Below are 8,874 nucleotides of genomic sequence, written 5' to 3' on the forward strand. Positions count from 1 at the left end.
CTCACGATCCCCGCAATCGGATTCGCATAGGCGTAAGGTGGTGCCTCACCCGGCCACAGGCTTGCAGGAAATCAGCTCGGCCACTACCCCCATGGAACCACTGGTGCCTCCATTAGAGACACCGTTAATCCAGGGAGGAGGCCATGTTTCTTAAATCTCAATAATCTTCAATCATGGCTAACCGACCGCAGCGGAAAGCCCGAAGCAAAATTCCAGATGAGAAATTCGTGATCATACAATGGAACTGTAGAGGATTTAGGAATAGGAAAAAAAGGTCGCATCTCCAATTATATCTCCAGTCCATCGGCCTCGCACCAGCTATTGTGGCTCTTCAAGAGCCTGGAGCAAATGCTAAACTTCCAGGGTATAGCTCATTCCAGGGGGGCCCTACGACTTGCATCCCGGTCAACAAGGCGTATACGGCGCTCCAAGTCGATCTAGGTCTGGAAACCGAACAGGAATACAGCATGGTAAAGGTCATTCCACTTAGACGTCGTGATCCTCCAATACATGTACTGAACATTTACAGCCCCCCGCACAAGCCCCGCATAACTTTTAACGAAGTTTTCTATCGAGCACTTAAATCGGCCTACAAAGCACCCCTCGTGATAGTTGGAGATTTTAACGCCCCGAGCCTTCATTGGGGGTATCACTTCGAGCAGGCCAGGGGACGCAAGTTAGCGGAGTTAATCTCCACGCTTCGACTTACGCTGCTCACGGACCCGGCATGTCCCACGCGTATGGGAAACTCGGTAACTCGCGACACGTGTCCTGACCTATCCCTAGTTAAAAATAGTAGAGACGCTACTTGGGAAAACCTGGAGGAGACACTCGGTAGCGATCACTGCCTCCTTAGGATCACCCTCTTTGCGAAGGCTGCTAGAAGAAAGTGGGGCCAGGCCAAACTAACCAACTGGCATGAATTTAGGCAGCAAAAAGTTCCACCTGTTCTCCTCACAGGCAGCTATACGGAGTGGGCAAAACAGATTACCGCCTTACAACAGCAACACGTTGCAACAATTGAGACCACCGAAAAGAACCCAAGTGTGGACAGCCATCTGATGCATATATGGGAGGCACGCCGGAGCCTTACTAAAAGATGGAACAAACAGAAACTTAATCGCAAGCTTCGAGCCCGCATCAGTGAACTGACTGAAAAAGCGGCAGAATACGCTGTCCAACTTAGCGACGCAAATTGGATAGAGAAATGCAATTCAGCTGCGCGTCAAATGGGATCCAAGGGGACATGGCGCCTTTTTCGCAGTCTCATTGACCCAACTCAGACGAGAGGGGAAACACAACATCAACTCCGAAGAGCCCTACACGGGTACCAAGGTACGACGACCCAACTTGCGGATACTCTATGTGACAGATATATCTGCCGCACGGAAGACCCCAATGGACCTGAGTATCAATACGCCGGCAAGCAGAACCCCGACATGGATGCCCCCTTTACACTACAAGATCTTCGGGCAGCTTTAGCTAAGATGCGCCGAGGTACGGCCCCAGGAAGAGACCGTATAACAGTCTAACTATTGGCGAACCTCTCGGACTCGGCCTACTTGCAACTGTTAGATTACATAAATCTGGGACGGCCGTCCACTCCCCCCAGAATGGAAGACCTCCTTGGCCACCTTTATACCGAAAGCAGAAAAAATTGTTAATATTGATAATCTGAGGCCAATTTCGCTGACCGCATGCGCGGGTAAGCTCATGGAGGCGATGGTCCGGGATCGTCTCTCTGCACACATTGAGTCCACGGGCCTCTTTGCTGACACTATGTTCGGGTTCCGCCCACATATGTCAGCACAGGACGTCCTCCTCCAGCTACACCGCGACGTAATTCGGCCAACTACAATGCGACAAAACGATAAAGCCATCCTTGCCCTAGATCTCAAGGGGGCATTTGACAACGTCCGGCACAGCAGCATACTAGAAAACTTAAGTAGAACGGATTGTGGTCAGAAAGCCTTCGCGTACGTCAGAGATTTCCTCTCCAAACGTCAAGCATTCCTGAGGATCGATGATGAGGAGCACTGTCCCTATTACATGGGTACAAGGGGTACTCCACAAGGACAGGTCCTATCGCCGCTACTCTTTAACATCGCTATGATGCTGCTGCCGCACAAATTAGCTCGGGTAGAGGGTATACAACATGCCCTTTACGCCGATGACAGAACAATCTGGAGCACAGAAGGAAGCCTTGGGAAAATGGAGGACCGCCTGCAAAGGGCTGCCGGCATTGTCGAAAGCTATGCTAATGACTGCGGCCTCCAATGTGCCCCAACAAAATCGAAACTTTTGCACATTAAACCCAATCCTAAAGAGAACACAAGGCTTTGCATCTCTTTAACAGGTGGTTCTATGAGAGAAGTGGAAGAAATTAGGATCCTGGGCCTGCTTATTCACAACAAACTTAGTCCAGAGACCACCATTGCCAAACTGAAGCGAACAATGGAACAGGTCGGACGGATGATACAACGCGTATCCAACAAGCGCGGCGGGTTACGGGGCAGGGACGCACTCCGGCTCGCCCGTGCCTTTGTAACCAGTAGGATCCTCTTCTCTGTACCCTACCTCCGTACGAACAAACAACACGAGAACAGCATTGACGTCATCATTAGGAAGGCCACAAAATGAGCCCTTGACCTCCCGGTGGCTACCTCCAACACCAGGTTGTCGGCGCTGGGAGTGCTCAATTCGTATCAAGAGCTGAAAGAGGCTCATCTCACAAATCAGTACACTAGACTCGCACAAATGGCGTCCGGGCGCCACTTGCTTAATCGCCTACAAATCAAACATGAGTGCATCCCAGAGGAGACGTCCAAACTCCCAGAGTTGTGGCGGCACAGGCTCTGGGTGCATCCACTTCCGCGTAACATGAAAAATCACACTCACGAAGGCAGGAGGGAAGCACGCGCTAAGACCCTGGAAAGGAAATACGGAAATGGGCGAGGTGTGTTCTACGTTGATGTGGCAGGACCGTCGCCTCTAGGGTTCTTTACTGCCGCTGTAATTCACAGGGACCAGCAAGTCGATGGGCTCTCCTACCGGGATCCTAACTCCACGCAAGCCGAGGCGATTGCCATAGCGCTCGCCGCCTCGGACCCGAAGTCAAGGACAATAATCACGGACTCTCGCCGAGCCTGTGAAAGCTATTTAGTGGGCACGGTACCACCCTTGGCCTGCAGTATTTTAAAACGAGTGGTGCGGTTCGTAGACCCCGCACCTAAAGAAATTGTGTGGTCTCCGGGGCATCAGGGTCTGAGAGGTAACGAGGCCGCGCACGCGGCTGCCCGAGCGCTTACACACCGGGCGCCTCACCCATGCTCTCCCGGCTCGGAGATTAGCAAACCACTTCTGTGGTTTAGAGAAATCGTAAAACATTACTGCGATAACCGCCGGCTTTACCCAGCCCCTGCAAAGGGTCTGAGCAAGGCCGATGAGCGAATACTGTGGCGCCTGCAGACGAACACATTTATGTGCCCTGCAGTAGCAAAGCATTTCGACCCTAAAACCGATGGGCGGTGTCTGCACTGTGGGGAGGTGTCCGACACCTTCCACATGGTGTGGGCATGCCAGCGCAACCCTGCGTTATCCCCCAACCCTTCCCCTACCAGAGAGGCATGGGAGGCAGCCCTGCTCAATTGCTCAGGGCTGGAGTCTCAAAGGGCTCTAGTTCGACGGGCGAGAGTGGCGGCCTTGACCAATGGGGTCCGGAATTGGGACTGCACCTGTCGGAGGGCCACATGCCCTAACTCTCTTTTATTCTGATCAAAAATAAAGTTTCACTCCTCCTCCTCCTCCCCTGCTACCCGCTAGCCTTGCTTTTTCCAAAGCGTGCTGGGCATTTTTGAGACCTAATTCAGCTCTCAACTCCTCAATTTCGAGCACAATGGCACTAGTTTCGGTCGGTGCCGCGACATCCCGTTAGCGTAGTGGCCATGGTGAACCCGGAGAAAAAAAATCAGGGCCCGCCTCTGCTCGCTCCGGGTTCGGCCGGGTCGCAATGTCACTGATGCAGCAGCTCGTCGACCCGATGCGCCGCTCTCGCCGCTGGGATGGGGCCGTGCTCCCTGGGCCGGAGCCCACGAGGCCTCCCGCTGAGGTTTCGCCCCGTTGAACTGCGGCTTACGCCGCCCTGGGCCGGAGCCCACGAGGCCTCCCGCTGAGCCCGATGCGCCGCTCTCGCCGCTGGGATGAAGCCGTGCTCCCTGGGCCGGAACCCACGAGGCCTCCCGCTGAGGTTTCGCCCCGTTGAACTGCGGCTTACGCCGCCCTGGGCCGGAGCCCACGAGGCCTCCCGCTGAGGTGTCGCTCCGTTGAACTGCGGCTTACGCCGCCCTGGGCCGGAGCCCACGAGGCCTCCCGCTGAGGTGTCGCCCCGTTGAACCACGGTTTTCGTCGCCCTAGGCCGGAGCCCACGAGGCCTCCCGCTGAGGTGTCGCCCCGTTGAACCGCGGCTTACGCCGCCCTGGGCCGGAGCTCACGAGGCCTCGCGCTGAGGTGTCGCCCCGTTGCCGTTGAATCGCGGCTGCTGCCGCATTGAGCGAAGCTCACGAGGCCTCCCGATGAGGTGTCCCCCCGTCGATGCTTGGAGTCTGGCTCGTCGTTGGTCGGAGCTGAACCTTGCGTTGAAGGAGTCTCTCTGCAATGCCCCACCAGCTCTAGCCTATGGTCGCGGTCATCCTGTCGACTGCGCAGTTAGATTTCGCCTCTCCATCTTCTTGGCGAACTGATGGAGGCGAAATAGGGATGTTCTTTTGATGCGCGAGCCGAGAGGACGATCTCGACTCGCTCCGATGACCGACGACCGATGCTTGGAGCGGGTGAGGGATGAGGACTGCCTAACTTGCTGGATATTAGGTTTATTTACATTATTTACATGACTCCAAGTTTACATCACGTCAGAGTGAGGGTTACATTGTCACTCTGACAGCAGCAGCCTGTTCGGCTGAGATCTATACTGAACTAGATCCCCTCTCGACCGACCCCCGACAAAACCCAACACTCCAGTTTTGATAGCAAAAACCCCGCCTCCAAAAAGAGGGTGTTCAAGAAAGAGAGAAAAACCTTTCAAACCAATTATTACAAACCATTGATTGGCCACAGGAACCAGCCAATCACACACATGTCCCCCACCTGCGGTCACGTGACCCAACGCTCTCTCTTACACACTCATTGTGCGTTTCCCACGAACGCCATAGCGCCCGACAAGCAAATACAGGACATCTGTGGCCTAAGTGGACACACATTACGTTCAGCGGGCAGCATCTGCACAAAAGCCAATCCGAGGGCCCGGAGCGGTCCTCGCGCGGCTGACCTCCCTCCGCGCGGCGACGCCGTGCGTCTGCGTGCGCGGCGGGACAATGAGGGTTGCTAATTCCCTCCCAGACGAAGGGCGCCGCCGCCTGCCGCCAGTCCCACCGGAAGATGCGCTTCAGGCCAACTCGGTGGTCTCCGAGGCGATTGACCCGTCAACGAGCAACGCCGCCGCCGGAGTCGAAGATTTTCCAAACTTACCCCGCCCGCGCTTTCAAAACTAAGTGATACGATAATCTGGCTTCCCGTCAGCTTGTTATGCCGAATGACCCAGCCACCTCCGACGCGACAGAGATACTCAGGCTAATAACCCCAGTCCTTTGACACTCAAAGGGACGGGCACAACACACGCTCTCCGCGTCTCCGAACTTGGCGTCCGTGCGGCTACATGAAAGGGACACAGGATCGTAGCTACCAGCGGAGGCGACGCCAATACATGAGCCACCGGCGGCCTACATTGATTACATGCGGAGCCCGAACTTAACAAGCACCATCCCCAAGACTTTGTGATGCTTAACAAAAAATTTTTAACATTACTTCTAACGGCACCTCTACAACATAACGTGGTTTATGAGATAGGTATGCTAGTGTACTCCTTCTTTATATTCAATGCGTGGAATATTGTCTGATGCAGAACCGATCCTGTTGTGCAATTTTCAAGTAACTGTTTTGACACAATAGAAGCCCGGTTTTCGCACGCCCTCGGTATTCAGAGATCTTTTCAGAGCTTTTTAGTCGACAGACTGGTTTGTAGGAAAATGCCTCAAGTTTTTTACAGAACGCCAGCCGTCCCACGACGTAAAATTTCGCTTTATTATCGTTTCTGAATCCCCCCCCCTCAAGTCGCCGCGAAGCCGTTATGCCGCGCACTTCTTGAAGGACGCATCACACCACTGTAAAACAAAAATCTCCCAACTTCTCGCTTGTACGAATTACAGTTTCGTTCGCTGCGCTAATCTGGATGAGCTGAGAAACACGAGAAGCTGCAGCTTGTACACTGCAGAACAAGCTCAACATGATGAATCATCTCCCTATTCAGAACAAAGATAGTTTCCGCAATAAAACTACAAAAATAGTTATAAAGCCGGCTGTACCGTTCTGGTACCCTTTTTTGACCTCTAGCATGGCTGGGGGGGTATTTGAATAATAACACCAATAAAAAGAGAAACGATACACAATACTCGGCACCTTTTGTTAGGTATCGGCGAAGGACTTCTGTGTTCAAACACTGTAAGCTTCGCCTACCCTGAAATATAATCATTAGTACTTTTCTCAACAACGAGCGCAGCACTTAAGCTCCTAGACGAACACGCTGCTGTTGAGGGGCGCGGGACAGGTTCACGTTTTTGTCTTTACGTGGCCCACAGTTATGTTCTATTTCTATTTGGAATTACCTCCATATCCGCCGTTGCCGGCGTTGTTATCATGATGGTCGCCGTTATTAATTATGAGTATAATCATATTGTAGCAGCATCAACGCAGCGAAGACGAGGAAGCAACACTCTGGGGCTCACTGCACGAGCCTCGTGGCGCGAGCAGTCAGTGCTCCTGGGAACTCTGAGCGTTCAGCCAGGATGACCACGGACATCGGACATGGCAGCCGTCAATAAAACCACTTTGGATGCCCAGCTCGGAGCCACTGCTGCAGATGACAGCCATCGAACATCCTCCGCCGCTCAGGGGGACGTGGCTGCACTTTCGCTGAAGCTTCCCTAGTACTGGTCTGAGGACCCACAGCTCTGGCTCGCCCAGGTAAACAGCCGGTTCGCCGTGGCTCGCATCACGTCGCAGAGTCAGAAATTCAATCACCTCGTGTCTGCGCGGCCTCCTGAGATCGCAATCGAGCTTCGCGATCAGATTGTTTCACCGCCGACGACCACCCCGTTTGACACCCTGACGAGTGAACTCATCCAGCGGACGACAATGTTCGAACAGCGACGGTTGCAGCTTCTACAATCTGAAGAACTCGGTGATCGCAAACCCTCACAGCTACTGCGTCGCCTTCAAAAGCTCCTTGGAGAAAAAGAAGCCACGTTCGATCAAGCTTTGCTTCGAGAGCTTTTTCTTCAATGCCTGCCCACCTCCGTCCGCATGGTGCTTGCCACCGCGAGATGTTTATCCATTTTTCAGCTGGCCCAACTTGCCGACTCCGTCATGAACGTTTCCACTCCTGTCGAACGTCCCGTTCAACTTATCACTCCGGAACGTTCCGGGCCCAGTAAATCAGCACCCACAACGCCGTCTCCACCTGCGAAGAAGAGCCTGCGTGAGGAATTCCGTGGGGAGATCACCAAGCTATCAGATCAGATCGCCGCTCTCTCAGCTCAGCGCCAACACTTTCTTTCGCGCTTCCGCTCCTTCTCGGGCCGCCGTTCGCCGTCGCCTTCAAGGCAAGGCGTATGCTAGTATCATGGCAACTTTCGAAAAGCAGTGCGGAAGTGCACAACCTCCTGCACTTTTCAGGGAAACTCCCCGGCGCACCACTACAGGTGGTGAGAGGTGTCGATTGCAAAGTGAGCCGTTTGTTTTTTGTGATTGACAATACCACCGGACTGGGTTTCCTTGTCGACACAGGCGCTGACGTCAGCGTAATACCGTCCTCAGCCGTGTTTCGCAAGCCAGGCAAACCACAAGCAGCTTACAAGCCGCCAACAAGGCTCCCATTGCAACCTACGGAGAACAATCGCTGTCACTCAACATTGGCCTCCGGAGAACATTTCGATGGATTTTTTTTACCGCTGATCTGGCCTACCCCATTCTTGGGGCAGACTTCTTGCGCCACTACAACTTGTTAGTTGACATGCACCGCAAGCGCCTGATTGATGCTACAACGCACCTCTCGGTGCTTGGTATGGCATCAAAGGAACCGCTCTTGGCGGTCGCAAGCACCTCTTTGAAGTCGGTCTATGACAAGCTTCTTGAGGAATTCCCGTCCCTTCTGCGACCTGCCAACTTCCTCTTCCCCGTCCGACATGACGTCACTCATCCCATTGTCACTACGGGCCCACCCATTCACGCTCGAGCTCGACGCTTACCGCCTCATCGCTACACGATCGCACGGGACGAGTTCGAACACATGCTTGAGCTCGGAATAGTTCGACCATCGTCGAGCCCTTACGCATCCCCGCTGCACATTTTTCCAAATCCGTCACCTGGAGACTGGCGTCCCTGCGGAGACTACCGGTTGCTCAACAACGCCACTGTTCCTGATCGTTACCCCCTTCCGCATATTGCAGACTTCTGGCGCTCATCACTTCGTCTGGCCCTGGTGAAGATCCACTTCGGCGCAGATCTCTTGCCACATCAAGCTCTTTCATTGAAAATGGAACGTCCCTGTAGGAGTGTCATAATGCGGTGACGATGTATATGTGCGCTTGGCTGGTCGAAGCTGGGCCACTGGTGATTGTGAAGCAAACGTCCTCCGCTACGTCGCCCTATCGGCGTTTCTGGTGAACTGCCAACGCACTGAAAGGCCGGCGTTGCTGTGTCGTTGTTCGAAGGCCTGTGTCAGTGTTCCTGAGGCGAGATAGACGCTTCCGAGAATCAAGGTTC

The 8,874-nt window shown here is 53.9% G+C and overlaps 2 pseudogenes; both read left to right on the plus strand.

Moving 5' to 3' along the window:
- Positions 1-2,049: 2,049 nt before the first annotated feature.
- On the plus strand, positions 2,050-3,774 carry LOC144154760 (uncharacterized; annotated as a pseudogene).
- Positions 3,775-6,915: 3,141 nt separating this feature from the next.
- LOC144154761 (uncharacterized) lies at positions 6,916-8,661 on the plus strand (annotated as a pseudogene).
- Positions 8,662-8,874: the final 213 nt, after the last annotated feature.

This window comes from Haemaphysalis longicornis, unplaced genomic scaffold (genome assembly GCF_048455015.1).
Source record: "Haemaphysalis longicornis isolate Haplotype H1 unplaced genomic scaffold, Haemaphysalis longicornis Haplotype H1 scaffold_90, whole genome shotgun sequence".
Lineage (NCBI taxonomy): Eukaryota > Metazoa > Arthropoda > Arachnida > Ixodida > Ixodidae > Haemaphysalis > Haemaphysalis longicornis.